Genomic DNA, 25,225 nt, shown 5'->3' with positions numbered 1-25,225 from the left:
CTGTATGATTCAAACATGCTCCCTAGGACCCTCCTCCTCTCCTTGTTACTTAGCTTCTACCCCTGACAATATTAATGATATTCTGCTATACTTACAGTTAGGAGCTTAACATAACTGTCATTTGAAAGGCATTACATAATTTCTGATGGAAACAGATGCAGAGACCCACACACAGACAATCATCAGCGCAGCTTGCAGAATTCTGTATAATAGAAAAGGAAGGATTTTAGGAGCCAGATGGGTCAAAAACACCTCAAAAACTCCTAAATTATCAACTAACCTCCTCAATGAGACAGAACCACCAACGATAGATTATGCATGGGACTGACCTAGGTCCTCTACACGTATGTAAAAGATGTGCAGTTTGGTTTTCATGTAGGAACCTTAACAGTAGGAACAGGGGCTATCTCTGACTCTTTTGCCTAACTTTGGTCCTATTCCCCTAGATGCCTTGTTTAGCCTCAAGAAAATGTCCTACTGCATTAGTCCTACTTCACCTTCCTAGTCCTACTGCAACTTGATATCGGAGGTATCCCCTTCACCGAGGACATAGGGAGAAAGGAAAGGAGGAAGGTGAGGTAAAGGGGAGAAATTTGGAGAACAGGAGAGAGGGAAAACTGTTATTAAGATGTTAAAAAGTTTATTAATTAATGGAAAAATGTCTAATTGGAATTTACAAGAATAAGTATATTAATAACATGTAATTGAAATAAAACATAATTGGAAATTAGAGCATACTTCTTGATTGAAAAGTTTTCAGTGGAAATAAATATGAATTAATGTGATAAGGGAGAAGTAATTTCAGTGTAAAGAAAAATTTTTAAAATGATATGATTAATATGTCAAAACATCCCTAACTCTTGAAAGTCACCTATTTAAAATCAGAGTCAAAGTAAAAAACATCTCTCATTAACCCAATGTCTTATAAAAGTACAAAGGTCATAGTCAAAGTCAGATAGTGGCTATGATATTTAATGAAGCAAAATTGAAAACAATAACAATACTTCTAGAGGAACAAGTGGACCCAATCTCTAATTTGGGTACTGGTATGTTATGTAGTTTCTCAGTCAAGCGTTTTAATGTTTTGCCATTCACAACCACTTTTATTCAGTAAATGTTTATGCTTTATTTGATATATAGTTATAAAACGTGCATACAAATTAACCATTTACTCATAATACATAATCAGGAAATGTACCTTGAAACAATAATATTCATAGAATTTTAACATATATTCAAGTTATATAAAAGCTTAATTGCCTCCTGAGTATTTAACTCTATAGGATAATTTATTGTCAACATTTTTTACAGATACCCTAAAGACTTTGATTGTATAATCATTACTGCTGAGAATGTTACTTCAGAAACAGAGTAGTGCAAAATAGCAAAAGTATATTTAGGGTTATTTCATAAAATGTTGGGATTTTTGTCCAATTGCATCCTAAAATTTATTTTACAATTTCTATGAAACTTAATTCAGCAATTCAAAAGTCAAATTTAAAAATCAAATGTTCTAACACAATCACATCCAAAGATAGACTAATTTGTTATTTATATTTTGAGAGATAATATTAGAACCATATTAAAATCTTCATTAGCTATAGTTAAACTATGACGCTGTGTGTGTGAGTGTGTGTGTGTGTGTGTGTGTGTGTGTGTGGTGTGTGTATGTGTGTGTATGTGTGTGTATGTGTGTGTGTATGTGTGTGTGCGTATGTGTGTGGTGTGGGTATGTGTGTGTATGTGTGTGTATGTGTGTGTATGTGTGTGTGTGTGTGTGTGGTGTGGGTATGTGTGGGTATGTGTGTGTATGTGTGTATGTGTGTGTATGTGTGTGTGCAAATGTATTTTGTGTGTATGTGTGTGGTGTGGGTATGTGTGGGTATATGTGTGTATGTGTGTATGTGTGTGTGTATGTGTGTGTGCAAATGTATTTTGTGTGTATGTGTCGTGTGTGAGAACAGGGTCAAGGATGGAGGATGAAAGGTAACAGATTGACAACACAACTCGTGGGAGTGACACTCTGGAAACCCACATCAGTGTGCAGATCTGTGATTATTGCACAGAGCATAAATTTATATAGATTGTTCAAAACACTCCTAAGCTCCTGAATCCTCTGCCAATCCTATCTCACTACACTGTCACTGTGTCCCAATAAAATCCCTGCCAGATGAGGCTACTCCGATAGAGCAGGGGAGGGATAGAGAGGTGGCATGTCACCTGTGAGGAATTCCATGAAGACAGGGGAGGCAGCTACTTCTCTGGTCTTGGTTCTTCCTTGCTGTTTCACCAGTGTTCCAGGAGCCAGTTTTGATCTAATGCCATCTAAGTCAGATCAAGACTCTTTTAGGAGTGGTAGGAGCGTGTGGTGCTTTACTCTCCATCCCAATTTTTCCTTCAAAAGGTTACCCTCCACATCCCCTACGTATGTGTGTGTGTGTGTGTGTGTGTGTGTGTGTGTGTGTGTGTGTTTTGTACTCTATTATATTATATTATGTGTCCAATCTAATTGGAGATGTTTCAGTCATCACTTATTGATGTGTGTGGTGTAACAACATCCGAAACAGAAACTACACATCATTTCCTGAGGGCCAAGGTTTCAAGGCATTTCCACAATGAGAAAAGGCTAAGTCCTGCCAGATACACCTCACATTTGTTATAGATTTGAGTTTGAATCAATTTTTGTCATATCTTACTGTTCTAAATATTTTTATAACTAAATATAGGTTTCTGACCCTTAGCTTGGAAGAGGTGAGGGATAAGTGAGTGAGATACTCACTCAAAGATTTGTACATCGTTTGTTTGCTTAATTAATTGATTAATTAACTTTGAGGCAGTGTGTATTGTCTGTAGGCAGCCCTGCACGATGCTAAGAAGCTCAGAATGACCTTGATCTTGAACTTTATGCCTTCATCTCCGTAGTTTGGAGATATTGTCATGCACCTTCAAATTTAGTTCATGAGGTCTTGGGGTCAGCCCCAGGGCTTCTTAATTTCAAGGCACACACTCCATCAACTGAACTTTGAACTTGAAGGCTAGCTCCCTACCTTGTTTTAAAACGAGAAACACTAAATATCAATATATTGAATATTTTATATGATCTGTATATTGTAGATCTCCAACTGTACAAATATCATGTATAATTGGGTCTTTAGAAATGACTTAATATATTTGTACAGTGGTGTATGTTTGTGTGTGTGTCTCTGTGTGTGTAACATGCTGAGGATACAGATAATCAGAGGCTTGAAAGAGTGATGGATCCCTTGAATCTGGAGTTATAGAAATTTGTAAACTATATATGATCATCATAAATGAGTTATAAGTACTCATACCTCTTCATCCATCTCTCCGGATCACAAAATTTTTCCTTTTGTACACACTGGATATATATGATCAGAAATAACCATTCGCCAATATATTCTAAATGAAACAAAATATAAACAATACTGAAATTTGTACTAAATATTTTTGTTTTATTTCATTCACGATTTATAAGGGAAGACAAATAGGAAAATATTGGTTAACTTTTGGAGACTAATAAACTTAGAAAGTCCTGGTGAGGGGAGGAAAGCTTTAAGTTAAAATCTCATTCATTTTTTAATGGAATATTCTTCAATATTATTTAAAATTCTATCACTGTATTTTTTACTTAAAAATACTGCAAATCTGCTGGGATGAATATTCAAATTAATAAATTATCATAAAAGAAATTGAAAAGATAAAGCAAATAGATTGATTTAAAATATTCAAATCACAGTAGGCAAAGGAGCTGTTGTAAAACCTTGAGCAAGGAGAATTTATAAGTATTCATTTCAGTTGTCATTTAAAGGCCTGCCTAGTCCCCAAATCTTCTGGAACAACTACTCAATGGCTGAGTCAGCAAAAACTTTGACACATTTGAAAGAACATATAATCTTTGCAAAGCTTAAATTCTGACAAGGAATATAAAATGTTACAATGCAACTCAGTCGTCCTAAATGCTTTTGCATGGAAGAAATCTCTACAGTCGTGACAAAAGAAGAGAGACATTTGCATGTAGTGAAATGAATGCTAAGCTAAGTGAAGTAATGTGATATTCAATTTTGACAGTAACATCTATTATTGCCCTGAGCATACAGACTTTTGAATTCCTATATGATTGCATAATATCCATAGCTTAAGATTTCTACCCTCTTTTTTATGTAGTTTCTTAAATTACACATTTTTATTCATATCCAATATCTCAATAAGTACATTCACATCTTACTATCGCTCCATTTAAGAAACTGCCTATAATTGAATTACTGCCTCATATGACTAAAACTATTTCCACGTCTTTAGCCAGAGCAGAACATCATGCGATTTCATATTATAACATCGGATCAGATGTCACCCTCTGTCACAGCCACGTACTTAGCAACTAACTTCTTAATCCATTGTCACCAGACAGCTCTTGAATGGAATGAGGTGACAAGGTAGACCAAAGGCCCAAAGATGCTAGGACAACATTGATTATTTGCTCTGAGCCTTTTTAACTATTCAGATATTGATAGTTGTTCTTTTCAAAATTATACAAATGAACTTCTTCACTGAGGCATCTTAAATGGTTTCAACATGTTATTGTTAACACAGAATTTTGAGATTTCTCCTAACCAAGTGCAGAAAAATAACCTAATGAATGTAACTGGAAAAAAAGTAAAGTCTGACCTGCATTACATACTAATCTGCATTACAAAGATGACAAAAATACCTTTACCACAGAATCCAAGTGAAGCTACCTAGCACTACTCTTGCGTTGTACATGGAGACCCACAAAAAGCAGAACATAAACATTGAGTTGACTTTCATTAGAAAAATAAAGCATTTTACATAGGAGAGACAGAATCACATAAAGAGCATTTGCTTTTGACTTTTTTTTCTAAATTTTATCATGAAGAAAATGCTACAATATAATTCATGCCTATTTGCAGACTCTATGCTTATATCATCTTGCCACGTGAGCAAAGCTTTAGGAATTTGAACCAAGCAAGGCATTTTGAGTCTCTGGTCACTGCAGCTATTCCTGAAATGTTGCTGCTTTTAATTCCCAGTGACACTTTGCTTGTCCTTTGCCAAGCTTGCACATTTGAAACAGCGTCTCATTAGATAAACTGCCAGTACTAATATTCTATATTTATTTGGCATAAATTTTTGCATAAGTACTAGATTGTAACTCAAACTGATTTTCGTGTTTAAAGACGTGGAAGATGTAATGAAATCGTATGTGGCACATACATTATAGCATGTGGAGTTTTCATAAATTCTGGAAGATCCAGCATATTACCTGAGTGACTTTGTAAGTTTTCCTCTCTATAGAACTATTGTTACTCTCTTCTTCAAGATTTACATTTTCTAATGAAACGTAATTCTATCTTGAAAGTACCCAGCATATTCTGAATAATCTTGTCTGCTTTCATTTGACCACTATGTAATTCTTTTCTTGATCTGAGTCTTTTTTTATCATAATAATCCTATGTGATTCAAAATATGGCACTTTCTTAGAAATGAAATAATTAAAATGGGTAAATGAGGAACTAGGTCTTAAGAGTTTCTATCCCTTTGTTTAATGTACTTATAACTCTATACCTAAAGGAGTTGTAATGAATCTCTGTTTAGGATTTACAAAGAAATTTTTAAGTTTATATGTTAAAATTTATAAAAGCATGTCTTAAGCATATATGGGAATTGTACCTCGTGTTCAGTGCTCCCTAATGCTATTTTTAGTGGTTGTTTTTAAATGAGTAGATTAAACATACATATGTACCCTGGCAATAAAACTTGAATTTCATTATAATCAAACAAATCCACAACCTATTTTTAATTTTATGTTCTATTAATAAACATACTTTTAAAAATAGCGACAATGTTTTTTGTCGACTTGAATCTAGTTAGTTTCTCCCCTACCACCTGTCCTTGGTAATTCCCAAGATAATTGTAGAAGGTATGGTAGGTATGCCAAATGGCTTAATTTGTAAAAATGCTTTCGGCAGAGGATGACAAACTGATTGCCAAAGTAGGTTCCAGTTCATTCCACTCCAACCTGGGAATACTGTGTATCTGTATAGTGGTTTGTACAACATCATGTAACCTAGAGATAAAAATTCAGGTAGGATGTGATGTTTTCTATGACTTGTCTGCAGTAGAAATAAGCATATTAACTGCATTAATCCCCCCACCTCTCTCTCTCTCTCTCTCTCTCTCTCTCTCTCTCTCTCTCTCTCTCTCTCTCTCTCTCTCTCTCTGTGCCTGTACATATAGTGCAGTTTAAGATAATAAGACCTTAGGGGGATGTTGGCCCGCAAACCAGGAAGGGGAGTAATAATCGAAATGTAAATAAGAAATACTCAAGTTAATAAAGATTTAAAAAAAGATAATAAGACCTGATTTAAGCTATGAACCATGATTTTGTTCAATACATTAAGGAAAATGGTTGGCATCTGACTTGCACTACAATTCTTATTCTTATTCTTATTATTATTATTAAAATCTTTTTTACAGTCCAGTCATTATCTCCCTCCTGGTTCACCCTCTGACTGTTGTTCATCCCATTTCTCCTCTCCTTTCTTCAAGAGGATGGCTCCATCCACCTCATTCCCACCCCACACAACCTCCCCACTCCCTTTTACTGCTAGTTTCTCGAGGTTAGGTGCATCTTCTCTCACTGAGGACAGAGCAGGAAATTCTGTGCTGTGTATGTGTCAGAGGCCTCAGACAAACTCATGTATGCTGCCTGGTTCACCAACCAGGATAGTTGAGAATGCTGGTCTTCCTATGGGGTCATCCCCCTTTTCTGCTTCTTCCGTTTTTTTTTTTTTTTTTTCGCTAATTCAATGCCAGGGGTCCCCTGCTTCTGTCCATTGGTTGGGTGTAAGTATCTGAATCTGACACTTTCAGCTACTTGTTGGGCCTCTCCAAGGGCAGCTATGCTAGGTTCCTGTCTGTAAGCACACTGTAGCATCATAATAGTGTCCAGCTTTGGAGCTTCCCCTGGAGAAGGATCCCAATTTGGCCTGTCACCTCCTTTCCCTCAGTCTCTTCTCCAATTTTACAGATTTTAAAATGGACTGGAGAGATGGCTCACTGGTTAAAAGCCCTGACCGTTCCTCCAGAGGTCCTGAGTTCAAATCCCAGAAACCACATGGTGGCTCACAACCATCTGTAATGAGATCTGATGCCCTCTTCTGGTGTGTCTGAAGACAGCTACAGTATACTTATATGTAATAAATGAATAAATCTTTTATAAAAGCACTAGGGGAGTTTTAAAGAAGTCTTGCAAGAGCAATGGTGGGCAGGTTGACATAAGAGGCCTCTGTGAGGGGCTGGTGGTCAGCCTGGGGATCGGTCACCACTAGAAGCTGTGGCTCCCTGAAGGCTGCTTGGATCTAGTTAGTGAAGGTCCCAATTTTATGGCCAGCAATTGTAGTGCCTCCTGTGACAGCAGCAAACTTAAGCACAGCTTGATGGCCAGGGCTCCTGGAGGAGATGATGCTGACATCAGCAGGGTTCTCAAAGGCAATAATAGCACAAGCTACAAGCATCAGCTTCTCCCAGATTCTCTTCTCCATTTTACAGATTGAGAAAAAATTTTAACATTAGTTAAAATAAAACAAAATATTTTAAAATCATATTTTTCACAAGTTATGTAGCAAAAGATATAGAATCTGCTCACATAAAACATAAGACAAATTCTCTTTGAGCCCAGCTCTGATTACCTTTGTATTCCCTGGCGTCTCACAGAAAGCATCACATTGTTAGATTTTTTTCACACAATAACGTACTCTAACTTCCATCCAATTATGACTGTATGTTTGCATTCCTTCAAAGCGCTTTCTTTTATCTTCGTTGAAATCAACAATTTATATAAACATAAGATATTCATATATTTTTACAATATTTCTCCCAAATGTTGTAATCATGAAAGATATCAAATTCTGTTTCAGAAAATACTGACTGATATTCACTAACATTTTATACCTCATTTTTTTAATAGGATTATTTGGATCTTCAGAGTCTAACTCCTTAAGTTCTTTGTATATATTAGATATTAGCCCTCTATCAGACATAGGATTGGTAAAGAACTTTTCCCAATCTGTTGGTTGCCATTTTGTCCTATTGACAGTGTCCTTTGCCTTAAAGAAGCTTTGCAATTTTTTATTTATTTATTTTACACTCCAAATTTTATTCCCCTCCTGGACCAACCCCAAGGGTTCCTCATTCCATAACTCCTCCCACCCCTACACTCCCCAAGTCTCCCAAAGGATGTCCCACCCCAACCACCCTACCATACTTCTAAACTTCCTGGGGTCTCCAGTCTCTTGAGGGTGAGGTGCATCTTCTCTGACTGAACCCAGACCCAGGAGTCCTACGTTGTATATGGGTTGGAGACCTCATCTCAGCTGATGCATGCTACCTGATCAGCGATCTAGTGTCTAAGAGATCTCAGAGATCCAGGTTGAGACTGCTGGTCCTCATACAGGATTGCCCTCCTCCTCAGCTTCCTCCAGCTTTACCCTAATTCAACCAGAGGGGTCAGCAGCTTCTGTTTGTTGGTTCGGCACACATATCTGCATCTGACTCTTTCAGCTGCTTGTTGGGCCTTTTGGAGAACAAACATAGTAGGTGAATGACCCATAGTTTCAGTAATGATGTCAACTCTTGGGACCTTCCCTTTAGCTGGAACCCACTTTGGGCCTGTCGCTCAGGCTCTTCTCCATTTACATCCTTGCATTTCTTTTAGACAGGAAGAATTAAGGGTCAGAGCTTTGTTTGTGGGATAGCAACCTCACCCCTCACTTGATGCCCTGTCTTTCTGCTGGAGGTGTATTCAAAAAGTTCTCTCTCCCTATTGTAGGGCCTTTGATCTAGAGTTCCCCTTTTGAGTCCTGAGAATTTCTCACTTCCCAGGTCTCTGGTACATTCTAGAGGGTCCTCCCAATCTCGTTTCTCCCGAGGACACCTGTTTCCATTCTTTCTGCTGGCCCTTAGGGCTTCAGTTCCCCCCCCCCAATATCAGATTATGTTCCCCTCTTCCCCCACCCTCATCCATTTTCAATCCCCTGTCCCTTCCTCCCTCCCACCTTGCAGTTACTTTGTTCTCCCTCCAAAGTGGAACTGAGGTATCCTCACTTGCGCCCTTCAGCTTGTTGACCTTTATGAGTTCTGTGGACTGTGTCTTGGGTATTCTGTGCTTTTTTTGGCTAATATTCACTTATAAGGGAGAACATACCATGCATGTCCATTTGGGCCTGTGTTACCTCACTCAGGATGATATTTTTTAGTTCTATCAGTTTGCCTGCAAAACTCAAGCTGTCTTTATTCTTAATAGCTGAGTAGTATTCCATTGTGTAAGTGAGCCACATTTTCTTTATCCATTCTTCTGTCGTAGGACATTTGGGTTGTTTCCAGCTTCTGGCTTTCACAAAACAGGTCACTATGAACATAGTGGTATATGTGCCCCTAAGGCATCATTGGGCAACTTTGGGGAATATTCCCAAGAGTGGTATTTCTGGTTCTTTAGATAGGTCTATTTCCAATTTTCTGACACACCTCCACATTGATTTTCAGAGTAGTTGCCCCAGTTTGCAATCACATCAGAAAGGCAGGAGTGTTCTTCTTTCTCCACATTCTCACCACATGTGTTGTCACATGAGATTTTGATCTTAGCCATTATAATTGGTGTAAGGTGGAATCCCTGGGTCATTTTGATTTGCAGTTCTCTGATCACTAAGGACTTTGAACATTTCATTAGGTACTTTTCAGCCATTCGAGATTCCTCTATTGTGAAATCTCGGTTTAGTATTATACCTCATTTTTCGATTGGGTTGTTTGGTTTTTTGATGATAAACTTCTTGAGATCTTTATATATTTTGGATATTAGCCCTCTCTCAGATATGGGGTTAGTGAAGATTTTTTTCCCAATCTGTAGGATGTGAATTTGTCTTATTGACTATGTCCTTAACTTATAGAAACTTTCCAGTTTCATGAGGTCCCACTTATCAATTCTTGATCTTGGAGCATGAGCCATTGGAGTTCTGTATAGGAAATTTCTGCCTGTGCCAATGAGTTCATGGATCTTTCTGACTTTCTCTTCTATTACGGTCAGTGTATCACGTTTTATGTTGACATCATTGATCCCCTTGGACTTCAGCTTTATGAATGATGACACATATGGATCTATTTTTTATTTTTTTGCATACAGACATCCAGTTAGACCAGCACCATTCATTGAATATGCTTTCTTTTTTATATTGTATGTTTTTGGCTTCTTTGTCAAAAACACATGTGTTTAAGTGTGTGATTTTATGTCTGTGTCTTAAATTCTATTCAATTGATCAGCCTGTCTGTCTCTGTAACAATACCATGTAGTTTTTATCACTATTGCTCTGTAGTACAGCTTGAGGTCAGGGATGGTGATTCCCCCAGACGTATTTTAAGGAAATGTCTGGGGGGATGGTGGTAAGTAGAGATGGATGGGGGGGACACCCTTATGGGGAAGGGGGGAAAAGAAGGAATAGGGAGCTTATGGACAGGAAACTGGGAAAGGAAATAACATTTGAAATGTAAATAAAGAAAAATATCTCCAAATCATGTGTGGGAGAGAACTGAACACCGAGATGTTCAGACCATCCTGAGACCACAGGACAGACTGCCACTTCTGCCCACCCTTTGCCCACATCCCTAGCCCAAGAGGAAACTGCATAGTGCCTCTGGACACAGGACAATAAGAGCAGTCAGCAGCAGGTACCTGCAGTTCTGGTCTGCACCCAGAATTGAACTGAGCCAGTCAAACAGCTCCCTGCACCCACGTACCATAGGGGAAAGAGCTGAACTCTCAGAAGTGCAGATACTCCTGAGAAATCAGAGGAGACTACCCTCTACTCACGTTCCTGACCCAATAGGGAATCACCTAGCACCAGCTATGCCCCCTGGGTGCAGAGACCTAGGACCATTCAGGGACCTTCTGATCCCTGCCTGAGCCAAGAGGTGAAAGACAGATACCAGAAGCAACTAGACACCTGAGAGCAGAACACTCTGTTCCCAGAAATGGCTAAAAGAAAACAGGAAAACAGGTCTAGCAGAGTGCTGACATACAGGCTTACAGGAGGGTCAAGCCACTGTCAGAAACAGAAAGACAAGCTAAAACCAAAGACAACCTGATGGTGATAGATAAGCACAGGAACCTAAGCAACACAAACCAAGACTACTTGGCATCATCAGAGTCCAGTTTTCCCACCAAAGCAAATACTGTATATCCAAACACACTGGAAAAAGCAAGCTTTAGATTTACAATCACATTTTATGATGATGGAGGACTTTAACAAGGACATAAATAACTCCTGTAAAGAAATACAGGATGATAGGGCCTCTGGGAACAGGAAGACAGCTCCTCTGCAGACAAGAAAGTGCCTGGATCTGAAGGGACCCTGTCAACAGCTCCCTGCACCCAAATCCCGGTGGGAGGGAGAGCTAAACCTTCAGAGGGGCAGACATGCATGGGAAGCTGAAAGAGACTACACTCTGCCCACATTTCTGACTCCAGAGGAAAACACCTAAAGCCATCTGGGACCCCGGTGCACCGGGGCCCTGGGAAAAGGTGGGGCAGGCCATTCTGGGTGCTGCCATCAAGGAGAATTCAAAAGCAGCCACTCAGGAGCAACTTCAGCTGCTGGACTAGAGGTAAGACCAACTTTTCTGCTCCAAGTGACCTGCCTGGTGGACTCAGGACACACGCCCACAGGAACAGCTGAAGACCAGTAGACAGGAAAGACTACACACCTGAAAGCAGAACACTCTGTCCCCATAACTGGCTGAAAGAAAACAGGAAAACAGGTCTACAGCACTCATGACACACAGGCCTATAGGACGGACTACCCACTGTCAGAAATAGCAGAACAAGGTAACACCAGAGACAACCTGATGTATAGAGGCAAGCACAAGAATCCAAGCAACAGAAAGCAAGACTACATGGCATCATCAGAGCCCAATTCTCCCACCAAAGCAAACATGGAATATCCAAACACACCAGAAAAGCAAGATCTTGAATTTAAATCACATTTGATCATGATGATGGAGGACTTCAAGAAAGACATAAAAAAAAAAAAAAACTCCCTTAGAGAAACACAGGAAGACATAAATAAATAAGTAGAAGCCTATAGAGAAGAGTCACAAAAATCCCTGAAAGAATTCCAGGAAAACACAATGAAACAGGTAAAGAAATTAAAAATGGAAATAGAAGCAATAAAAAAAATCACAAAGGGAGACAACCCTGGATATAGAAAACCAAAGGAAGAGACAAGGAGCCGTAGATATAAGCATCACCAACAGAATACAAGAGATAGAAGAGAGAATCTCAGGAGCAGAAGATTCCATAGAAATCATCGACACAACTGTCAAAGATAACATAAAATGGAAAAAGCTACTGGTCCAAAACATACAGGAAATCCAGGACTCAATGAGAAGATCAGGCGTAAGGATAATAGGTATAGAAGAGAGTGAAGACTCCCAGCTCAAAGGAGCAGTAAATATCTTCAACAAAATCATAGAAGAAAACTTCCCTAACCTAAAGAAAGAGATGCCCATAAACATGCAAGAAGCCTACAGAACTCCAAATAGATTGGAGCAGAAAAGAAACTCCTCCCATCATATAATAGTCAAAACACCAAATGCACAAAACAAAGAAAGAATATTAAAAGCAGTAAGGGAAAAAGGTCAAGTAACATATAAAGGCAGACCTATCAAAATTACACCAGACTTCTCACCAGAGACTATGAAAGCCAGAAGATCCTGGACAGATGTCATACAGACCCTAAGAGAACACAAATGCCAGCCCAGATAACTGTATCCTGCAAAACTCTCAATTAACACAGATGGAGAAACCAAGATATTCCATGACAAAACCAAATTTACACAATATCTTTCTACAAATCCAGCCCTACAAAGGATAATAAATGGTAAAGCCCAACACAAGGAGGCAAGCTATACCCTAGAAAAAGCAATAAACTAATCATCTTGGCAACAAAACAAAGAGAAGAAAAGCAAACAAACATAATCTCACATCCAAATATAACAATGAATATAACAGCAAGCAACAATCACTATTCCTTAATATCTCTCAACATCAATGGAATCAATTTTCCAATAAAAAGACATAGATTAACAAACTGGATATGCAATAAGGATCCTGCATTCTGCTGCCTATAGGAAACACGCCTCAGAGACAAAGACAGGCACAACCTCAGAGTAAAAGACTGGAAAATAACTTTCCAAGCAAATGGTCAGAAGAAATGGAGTAGTTATTCTAATATCACATAAAATCGACTTTCGACTAAAAGTCATCAAAAAAGATAAGGAAGGACACTTCATAATCATCAAAGGAAAAATCAACCAAGATGAACTCTCAATCCTAAATATCTGTTCAGGCCACCTACATCCATAAAAGAAACCTTACTAAAGCTCAAGTCACACATTACACCTCACACAAAAATAGTAGGAGATTTAAACATTCTACTCTTGTCAATGGACAGATCATGGAAACAGAAATTAAACAGAGACATAGAGAAACAAACAGAAGTTATAAACCAAATGGATTTAACAAATATTTATAGAACATTCTATCCTAAAATGAAAGGATATACCTTCTTAGTACCTCATAGTAACGTCTCTAAAATTGATCATATAATCAGTTACAAAACAGACCTCAACAGATACAAGAAGATAGAAATGATCCCATGCATCCTATAAGAGCACCACCAACTAAGTCTCCCAACCAAAAAGAGTCTACGACCAGATGAGTTTAGTGCAAAATTCTATCAGATCTTCATAGAAGATCTCATACCAATACTATCCAAACTATTTCACAAAATAGGAACAGAGAGAGCACTACCAAATTCCTCCCATGAAGCCACAGTTACTCTTATACCAAAACCACAGAAAGACCCAACAAAGAAAGAGAACTTCAGAACAAATTCCCTCATGTGTACTGATGCAAAAATACTCAATAAAATTTTTCTAAATCGAATAGAAGATCACATCAAAACAATCATCCATCATGATGAAGTAGGTTTCATCCAAGGGATGCCCTCATGGTTCAATATATGGAAATCCATCAATGTAATTCACTACATAAACAAACTCAAAGATAAGAACCACATGATCATGTCATTAGATGCTGAGAAAGCATTTGACAAAATTCAACACCCCTTCCCGATAAAAGTCCTGGAATGATCAAGAATTCAAGGCCTATACCTAGACCAAGTAAAAGCAATATATACCAAACCAGTAGCTAACATCAAATTAAACGGAGAGAACTTTGAAGCCGTCCCAGTAAAATCAGGAACTAGACAAGGCTGACCATTCTCTTCCTACTTATTCAATAAAATACTCGAGGTCCTAACCAGAGCAACAAGACAACAAAAGGAAGTCAAAGGGACACAAACTGGAAAGGGGGGAGTCAAAATATTGCTATTTGCAGATGATATGATGGTATGCTTAAATGATGCTGAAAGGTCCACCAGAGAACCACAAAACCTGATAAACAACTTAAGCAAAGTGGCAGGGTATAAAATTAACTCAAACAAATCAATAGCCTTCCTCTACTCCAAGGAAAAACAGGCTGAGAATGAAATTAGGGAAATGACGCTCTTCACAATAGTCTCAAATAATATAAAATACCTTGATGTGACTTTAACCAAGGTATCTAGAAATACCTGTATGAAAAGAACTTTAAGTCTCTGAAGAAAGAAATTGAAGATCTCAGAACATGGAAAGAACTCCCATGCTCATGCATTTGCAGGATTAATGCAAAAATGACCATTTTGCCAAAGGCAATCTACAGATTCAATGAAATTTCCATCAAAGTTCTAACTCCATTATTCAAAGATATAGAAAGAGAAATTTTTAAATTTATTTGGAATAATGACAACAACAACAACAAAAAACAGGATAGTGAAAATTATACTCAACAATGAAAGAAATTCTGTAGGAATCACCATCCCTGACATCAAGCAGTATTATAAAACAATAGTGATAAAAACTGTATGGTATTGGTGCAGAGACAGGTAGATAGATCAGTGGAATAGAATTGAAGACCCAGAAATGAAACCACACACCTATGGTAACTTGAATTTTGACAAAGGAGCTAAAACCATCCAATGGGAAAAAGATAGCATTTTCAACAAATGGTGCTGGTTCTCCTGGAGGTCAGCATGTAGAAGAATGCAAATCAGTCCATTCTTATCTCCCTGTATAATGCTTAAGTCCAAGTAGAACAAGGACCTCCACATCAAAACAGATACACTCAAACTAATAGAAGAAAAAGTGAGGAAAAGTCTTGAGCCATGGGCACTGGGGAAAATTTCCTGAACAAAACTCTAATGGCTTATGCTCTAAGATCAAGAATTGACAAATGGGATCTCATAAAACTACAAAACTTCTGTAAGGCAAAGGACACTTTCATTAGGACAAAACAGCAACCAACAGATTGGGAAAAGATCTTTACCAATCCTATACCCGATAGAAGGGTAATATACAAAATATACAAAGAACTCAAGAAGTTAGACTCTGGAGAGCCAAATAACCCCATTAAAAATGGGGTACAGAGCTAAACCTAGAATTCTCAGTTGAGGAATATTAAATAGCTGAGAAGCACTTAAAGAAATGTTCAACATTCTTAGTCATCAGAGAAATGCACTCAAAACCACTTTAAGATTCCACCTCACACCAGTCAGAATAGCTGACGTAAAAAACTCAGGTGACAGCAGATGCTGGCGAGGATGTGGAGAAAGAGGAACACTCCTCCATTGTTGGTGGGATTGCATCCTGGTACAACCATTCTGGAAATCAGTCTGGAGGTTCCTCAGAAAATTGGACATTCCACTACCTGAGGACCCAGCTCTACCTCTCCTGGGCATATATCCAAAAGATGCTTCAACATACAACAAAGACACATGCTCCACTATGTTCACAGCAGCCTTATTTATAATAGCCAGAAGCTGGAAAGAACCCAGATGCCCTTCAATAGAGAAATAGATTCAGAAAATGTGGTACATCTACACAATAAAGTACTATTCAGCTATCAAAAAACAATGACTTCATGAACTTCATAGGCAAATGGATTGAACTAGAAAATATCATCCCGAGGAGGTAACTCAATCACAAAAAAGCACACATGGTATGCACTCACTGATACGTTGCTATTAGCCCAAAAGCTTGAATTACCCAAGATGCAATCCACGGAATTCAAGAAGAAGGATGACCAAAATGCAGATGTTTCACTCCTTAGAAGGGGAACAAAAATATCCATAGAAGGGGATATGGAGGCAAAGTTTAGAGCAGAGACTGAAGGAATGGCCATTCAGAGCCTGCCCCACATGTGGTCCATATACATACAGCCACCAAATCTAGATAAGATGGATGAAGCTAAGAAGTGCATGCTGACAGGAACCAAATATAGATCTTTTCCTGAGAGACACAACCAGAGCTTGCCAAATTCAGAGGTGAACACGAGCAACAAACCACTGAACTGAGAACATGATCCCTGTTATTGGAAATAGAGAAAGGATTGCAAGAGCTGAAGTGACTTGCAACCCCATAAGAACAACAGTGCCAACACACCAGAGATTCCAGGGCTAAACATTACCCAAAGACATGGAGTGACCCAGGGCTCCAACTGCATATGTAGCAGAGGATGGCCTTGTTGGGCACCAGTGAAAGGAGAAACCCTTGGCCCTGCCAAGGTTGGACCCCCATTGCAGGGGAATGTTGGGGGTGGTGGTAAGGGGTGTTGGATGGGAGATAAAACCCTTATTGGGGAGAGGAAGTTGGAGGGGGAGAGCATAGGGGACTTATGGACAAGAAACCGGTAAAGGGAATAACATTTGAAGTGTAAATAAAGAAATATGTCCAATTAAAAAAAAAGAATTGTTTCCCTGTTTTGGGTTTTTTGCCTTTCCAAATGAATCTGAGAATTGCTGTTTCCATGTCTTTGAAGAATTGTGTAGGGATTTTGATGGGGATTGCCCTGAATCTGTAGATTGCCTTCGGTAGGATGGCCATTTTTACTGTACTAATTCTGTCAATTCATGAGCATGGGCGATCTCTCCATTTTCTGAGATCTTCTTTGATTTCTTTCTTGAGAGACTTGAAATTCTTATCATAAAGTTATATCACTTGCTGACACCATTTGTTGAGTTTGTTTATATAGTGGATTGCATTGATGGATTTATGTATATTGAAAAATCCCTGCATCCTTGGGATGCAGGCTACTTGATCATGGTAAATGATTGCTTTGATGTGTGTGTTCTTGGATTCAGTTTGGGAGAATGTTATTGAGTATTTTCGCATTGATATTCATATGGAAAATGGTCTGAAATTCTCTTTCTTTGTTGTGATTTTGTGTGGTTTAGATATGAGCATAATTGTAGCTTCAAAGAATGGACTGGGTAGGGTTCTTTCTGTTGGTATTTTGTAATATACTTTGAAAAGAATCGGTATTAGGTCTTCTTTGAAGCTCTAATAGAATTCTGAACTAAACCTAGCTGGTCCTCGGCTTTTTTGGTTGGAAGAATTTTAATGACTGCATCTATTTCTTTAGGAGTTATGGGACTGTGTAGATATTTTATCTGATCCTGATTAAACTTTAGTACCTGGTATCTGTCTAGAAAAACTGTCCATTTCTTCCAGATCTTCCAGTTTTGCAGAAGATAGGCTTTTGAAATAGAATATGATTTTTTTTGTGAATTTCCTCAGTCTGTTATTTTGTCTTCCTTTTTCATTTCTGATTTTGTTAGTTTGGAAACACTCTCTGTGCCCTCTGTTTAGTCTGTTGATTTTCCTAAAGATTCAGTTGCTGATTTTGTTGATTCTTTATATAACTCTTTTTGTGTCTACTTGGTTGATTTCAGTCTGAGTTTGATTATTTCCTACAGTCTACTCCTCTTGGGTGTGTTAGCTTCTTTTTGTTCTAGAGCGTTCAGGTGTGCTGTCAAGCCGTTAGTGTATGCTCTCTCCAGTTTCTTTTGGGGGCATTCAGCGCTATAAGTTTTCTTCTTAGCACTGCCTTCATTGTGTCCCTTAAGTTTGGGTATGTTGTATCTTCATTTTCATTAATTCTAAAAAGTCTTTAATTCCTAATTTCTTCCCTGACCAAGTTAGCATTGAGCAGAATGTTGTTCACATATCATGTGTATATGTACTTTCTGTTTTTGTTGTTGCTGTTATTGTTGTTGTTGTTGTTGTTGTTGTTGTTGTTGAAGACCAACCTTAATCCATGATGATCTGACAGGATGAATGGGATAATTTCAATCTTCTTGTACCTGCTCAGGCCTGTTTTCTGATCAAATATATGGTCAATTTTAGAGAAGGTACCATGAGATGTTGAGAAGAAGGAATATTCTTTTGTTTTAGGATGAAATGTTCTATAGATGTCTGTTAAATCCATTTGATTCATAGCTTCTGTTAGTTTCACTGTGTTTCTGTTTAGTTTTTGTTTCCATGATCTGTCCATTAATGCAAGTGGAGTGTTGAAGCCTCCCACTATTATTATTTGTGATGCAATATTGCTTTAGTTTTAGTAAAGTTTCTTTTATGAATGAGAATGCTCTTGCATTTGGAACTTAGATGTTCAGAATGGACAGTTCATCTTGGTAGATTTTTTTTCAAAAGTATGAAGTGTCCTTCCTTATTTTTTTGATAAGTTTTGATTGAAAGTTGAATTTATTTGATATTAGAATAGCTACTCCAGCTTGTTTCTTGGCACCATATATTTGGAAAAAAAATTTTCCATACTTTTACAATGAGGTAGTATCTGTCTTTGTCACTGAGTTGCTTTTCCTACATGAAGCAAAATGCTGGGTCTTATTTAGGTATTTAGTCTGTTAGTCCATGTATTTTTATTGGGTATTTGATGTTAAGAGATATTAAGAAATAATGATTGATTTTCCTATCATTTTTATTAGAAGTAGAATTATGTTTGTGTGACTGTCTTCTGCTGAGCTTGTTGAAAGATTTGTTTCTTCATTTTTCTAAGGTGTATTTTCCTTCCTTGTGATGGAGTGTTCCATTTATTATCCTTTGTAGGGATGGATTTGTAGAAAGATATTGTGTAAATTTGATTTTGTCATGGACTATCTTGGTTTCTCCATCTATGATAATTGAGAGTTTTGCTGGGTATAATAGCCTAGGCTGGCATTTGTGTTCTTGTAGGGTCTATATGACATCTGTCCAGGATCTTCTGGCTTTCATAATCTCTGAGAGAAGTCTGGTGTAATTCTGATAGGTCTGCCTCTATATGTTTCTTGACCTTCTGCTTTTAATATTCTCTCTTTATTTAGTACCTTTGGTGTTTTGTCTATTATGTGACAAAAGAAATTTCTTTTCTCGTCCAATATATTTTGAGTTCTTTAGGCTTCTTTTATGTCTGTTGCATCTTCTTTTTTAGGTTAGGGAAATTTTCTTCTATAATTTTATTGAAGATATTTACTGAGCCTTTAGTTTGGGAGTCTTCACTCTCTTCTATACCTATTATCCTTAGGTTTGCTCTTCCCTTTGTGTCTTGGATTTCTTGAATGCTTTGGGTTAGGAGCTTTATATACTTTTCATTTTATCTGACTATTGTGTCAATGTTTTCTATGGTATCTTCCACTCCTGAGATTCGAGCTTCAATCTCTTGTATTCTGTTGATGATATTTCCATCCATGACTCCTGATCGCTTCCCTAGGTTTTTTTTGTCTCCAGGGTTGTCTCCCTTTGTAATTTCTTTATTGCTTCTATTTCCATTTTTATATCCTGGGTGATTTTGTTCAATTTCTTTATCTGTTTTGTTATTCTTTCCTGTAACTCTTTAAGGGATTTTTGTGTTTTGTCTTTTTGTTTATTTGTGATCTCCTGTATATCTTTAAGGTTTTTTAATGACCTTCTTAAAATCCTCTATCATCATCATGAGATGTGTTTTTTTAATTTAAATATTGCTTGTCCGGTGTATTTGGGTATTCCGGTCTTGCTAAGGTAGGAGAAATAAGTTCTGATTATGCCAAGTAACCTTGGTTTCTGTAGGTTCTTGTTCTTGCCTCTCGCTACTTGGTTATCTCTGATGTTTGCTTGTCTTGCTGTCTCTGACAGGAATATATCCCTCCTGTGGGCTTGTGAGCCTGTGTTCTTATGAGAGCACTCCTGGGATACCAGCTCTCTCCAGGCAGGTTTAGGGTCTAGAAGGCTGTGTGACAGCCTTAGCTCTTGGTGCAGATGGATACCGGCATTTACTGACATTCTAAGTTATATTTGTAATATGCTACCTATGAGAAATGAGGGTTTTTATGTTTATAAACTTTCCTTGTTCACCAATTCCAAAATATCCTCTAAAGCTACATAACAAGGGATTAAATGGTACTTTATAAAAATATAAATATATGAATATATCTATTATGAAGTTAAAGATGTTGTTTAGAAAATGACTTGACTAAATTATGTAGCATACCTCTTTAAGTGTTTATTTAGGTTCTTCTTTCACTGTTTTAAGATTTATATTAAGTAGTATTTTGCCCTAGAAAATACATATAATTCTGCCAACGTTTTGGGTTTCCTTACATATTTATTTTAATTTATCCTTGCTTCACTTACAAAACTTATTCAGATAGGCACATACTCATACATGTGTATATATACATATATATAATGTATATTATATAATATGTATCATATGCACAAATACATATAGTTCTGAATAATCTATTCATTTTTACAAATATTGTTAGGCAAATTGTAGTTTAATTTTTGAACTTATGTAATAAGTCTTACAGAGTACAGTGTTATATTTATCAGTGTTACTTAATAACAATGATTATTTCTAATGTGTTTCAGGAAGGATATTAATATAAGTTATATAAATGAACATAATTTTTCCTAGGGGTTTCTCTAATTTTCAACAGTATTATAAATAATTTTGTTCAAACCACTTTTTAATTTAGTGGTTTATAAAAACTCTCCCAAAGTTTTTAATGCCTTGATACTATAGGCTCTCTCAGGGTCTTTTGTTTTTAGTTGTCTGTGCATACGTGTGTGATGTATGGTTTTTGTTTGTGTGTGATCTGTAAGTGTAATATGGGGTATATTTTTGCATGATGAGTAGTATGTATCCTATGTATAGTGAGCATGTGATGCCAGCATTATATTTAATATAATGTATGATATGTAGAGTGTAGTATCTATATGTATTATGTGTAAACATGATATAAAGTTTAAATGTGTATAATATGTGATATATTTATTGAGTTTGTTGGCATGGATGTGTAATTTAGTGTGAATTTACTGTTACTTGTATATGCAAGGTAGTTTTTCATTAATATTTTTAAGCACATGGCAGTACCACCAACCTGCTAATGTGGTTTCAGAGCATTCATCTATAAAACACGAAGATTATATGTGTCCAGAATTGTGGATTTCTATAATTTGAATTTTAATAAATTATATAAAACCCTTATTAGGTGATTAAATAATGAAAAAAATGTCTATGGGTCTTGGACCCTATAAAACTTGACTATCAAAGAGCTTTGCCAAGGCTCATCCACAGATGTTTTTGAACTTTGCCAGAGTAAAAGCTAATTAAATCTTGGGTCTGTGCAACGTGAAATCTAAAGCCCGCAATCAAAGTCTCCTAATTGGTTTTACCAATATGCTCGGAGTTGGAATTAATGCCGATCCTCAACCCAAAGATATTTACACCAATATCTTTTATTTGTTGTCATATTGATAAAACAGGGGAAGGGTTCCGTTTGTTTTTTGTGCTTTCTCTGGGAAACCTGCCTTAAAGTTACATATAATTCTGTCACATAATTAAAAGAAAATATTGAAAACTCAGAGTTGTTCCTGTCTAAAAGAACCAAATTTTTAAAAAAATGGAGAAGTGGAAGAAGGAAAGGAGGGCCAGTGATTGGCCTAATTTGGGATCCATCTCAAGGGGAGGCTCTAAGGTCTGGGGCTATTACTAATGCTATGGTGTGCTTACAGACAAGAGCTCAGTGTGGCTATTCTCTGAGAGACCCAACAAGCAGCTGACTGAGACAGATGCAGATACTTACAACCAATGGATGGACAGAAGCAGGACCACTGTCACTGAATTAGGAATGTCTGGAAGAAGCTGAAGAGGAGAGCTTCCCCATAGGAAGACCAGATGTGTCAACTAACCCAGACTCCTGAGACCTCTCCGACATTGAGCCATGAACCAGGCAGCATACACTAGCTGATATGAGACCCCTGACATATATACAGCAGAGAACTACCTGATGGCCTTGTCTAACCCTTGAGAGTCTTGAGGCCCCAGGGAATGGGGAGGTTTGGTAGGGATTGGGGGTGGGGGCTAGAGACATCCTCTTGGAGACAAGGAATCAGGAAAGGGATGAGGAACTGTGGGAGGGTGGCAATTACTAGACTATAAAAAAATAAAACTAATAAAAAATAAATATTGAAAACATTTTTATTAATTTATATGTTTATTCATCCCAATATCTGCGCCCCTTATCTTCCATACATCCCTCACCGATCTCCTCCTCACATTCTCCCTCCTGTTCTCCTCTGAGATGGGAGAGGCTGCCTCTGGGTATCACTCCACACTGGTATATCAAGTAACTGTAGGATTAGTCACATCTTCTCCAATAGCGGTCAGACCAGGTAGACTAGATAAAGGGATGGGATCCAAAGACAGACAACAGGTTCTGGAATAGCCCTTCCTTCAACTGTTTGGGGACATAAATGAAGACCCAGCTGCACATCTACTACTTATGGGTGGGGACCTACTCCAGTCCATGTATACTCTTTGGTTGGTGGTTTAGTCTCCTGTTGTTCCAAAGGGTCCAGGTTTTTTGACTCTGTTGGTCTTTCTGTGGAATCCCTATGCAATTTGAGTCCTTCAATTCTTCCCTCAACACTTGACAAGACTCCCCGGATTCCATCTAATGTCTGGCTGTAGATCTCAGCGTTTGTTTCCATTAGTTGCTAGGTAGAGCCCCTCAGAGGACAGTTATGCTAAGCTCTTGTTTACAAGTACAACAGAGTCTCATTAAGAGTGTTAAGTACTGACTCTTGCCTATGGGATGGCTCTCAATTTGGGGCAGTCATTGATTAGACATTCCCTCAGTGTCTGTTCTATCTTTGTCCCTTGCACATCTTGTAGGCAGGATACATTTCAGGCTGAAGGCTTTGTGGCTGTGTTTCTGTCTATATCTCTCCACTGTGAGTGTTACCTGTCTACAGAGAGATGACCCTCCCTACCCATTGCTGGTTTCCATTCTCTCTTCCCTGCCCCATGCTGCTCTCCATCCCCTTTCACACTCAGTTCCTCCTCCATAGAGATTTTATTTCCCCTACTGAGAAAGATTCAAGCATCCTCCTTTTGGTCTTCCATGGTATTTGGTTTCTTATACAATGGAATACTACCCAGCTATTAAAAACAAGGACAGCATGAACTTTGCAAGCAAATGGATGGAACTAGAAAATACCCTGAGGTAACCTAGAACTAAAAGGACATGCATGACACTTGCCCTACACCTAAATAGATATTAGCCATAAAGTACACAATAACCACATAAAGAATCCACAAACTCAAAGAAATCTTTCTGTGTATATGAATGGAGTGCCTGGAAAAGAAAGAGCATTACTATGTCATTGAGAATTAGACTTACGTCAGAAAAAGAATAACATATCATTTTGACTCATTTTTTCTCATATAATCATTAAAATTCTTTACTTCTTCACCTCAAACTTCCCAAGCCTTTGCCTCCTGCTATCTTTCAGACATTACAATGTAAAAATGGTTTTAGAAGAAATATGCAAGAACATTAGCAGTCACTGTATCAGCACTTAATGAGAGTTTTTAGAGTAATTTTTAACCTTTCCGTCCTCTAAGTTGTAACTTGTCTTATTAGAATGACTTTCTTCCCTTCTCTTTCTCCATTACAGCTCTCGTTGTTGTTTAAACCAGGAACATGAAGCATACATATTAACCAGTCCAGACAGCCTCACCCCACACGGAATACATGACAGACAGGGAAAAGAAATCTTGTCAAGAAAGATGACAACTTATGTTCATCTATTATGCAAAATGACCCAGATGATCAGGACTGTGTTGAAAATTGTAAAAAGAAGAAAAGGTTCTGCATGCCAGATAAATGGGGAAAAGTATTTTTCTGAATTCATTGACCTTTCCATTAATATCATAACGGAGCATAATCACTAAAGCTTTTAAATTAGCAAGGTAGGACAACACAAAAGGCTGGCTGGAGCCATATCAGAAGCTTGTGTTGCCAGAGCAAGAGCGTGACACTGGGACTAAAAGGGTAAGTGAGAACCATGTTTAGTGATGACCTTTCCATCCCACAGCTGCATACCATGTGGCTTGTCTTTCTGCACATTGCTGTTCTTGAAGTTATTAAAATTAATTGTGTTCTATTTCAGACATTAGGAATTTTCAGTTTATAATCCTTAGTGTTTACTGGAAATGGCTTTCTTTCTGTCAGGGTTGATATGCGGCACTTCAGGTTGTGATTGAGGTAATCATAATACATAAAAGATATAACTTTGCTAACATATAGTAGATTAATATTATAAAAGAATGCTATGAGCATCAAGGAAAGGAATTCAAAGTGCTAAAAACATAATATTACGCAGATGAGTAAAGCAAATATGCTTCCTTATTCATTTGAAGAAAATTTTTTACATATCTAAAGTTAGTTTTTCCTATTTCACAAGCAATATACCTAGAATAAAGTTATTTTTCACTTATGAGGGATGTTTCAGGAGTTAATTTCAATGCAGCCCTACCTGTATGTTCTCTACCATCACTACAGATAGCAAGGCTTTATTCATTTCATCATGAGGTGAGAAGAAAGTCTGGTTCAGTATGAATCAGTATGGTGGTTCCAACTTCATGAGTTTGATGCTGGTCAGTTTCTTTTAGACATACTCAGGTACAGCACAATTTGGGGGAAAAATGTCCTAATATCAAGCAACTCAATCTCACATCCCAATAAAGCTATATCAAAATTGTCTGGTAAGCACATATGACCTTGTCCAGAAAGATGGGTTCTGTAGTTTGAATAACTGTAACATCTTTCTTTTTCTTATTGGATATTTTTTATTCACATTTCAAATGTTATCCCTTTTCCCTGTTTCCCATTTATAACTCCCCTATTCAATCTCCCCTTCCCTTTCTGCTATGAGG

Source organism: Rattus norvegicus, chromosome 15, assembly GCF_021556685.1.
Source record: "Rattus norvegicus strain SHRSP/BbbUtx chromosome 15, alternate assembly SHRSP_T2T, whole genome shotgun sequence".
In the NCBI taxonomy this organism is placed as follows: Eukaryota; Metazoa; Chordata; class Mammalia; order Rodentia; family Muridae; genus Rattus; species Rattus norvegicus.
Note: the sequence above shows the minus strand (reverse complement) of the source record.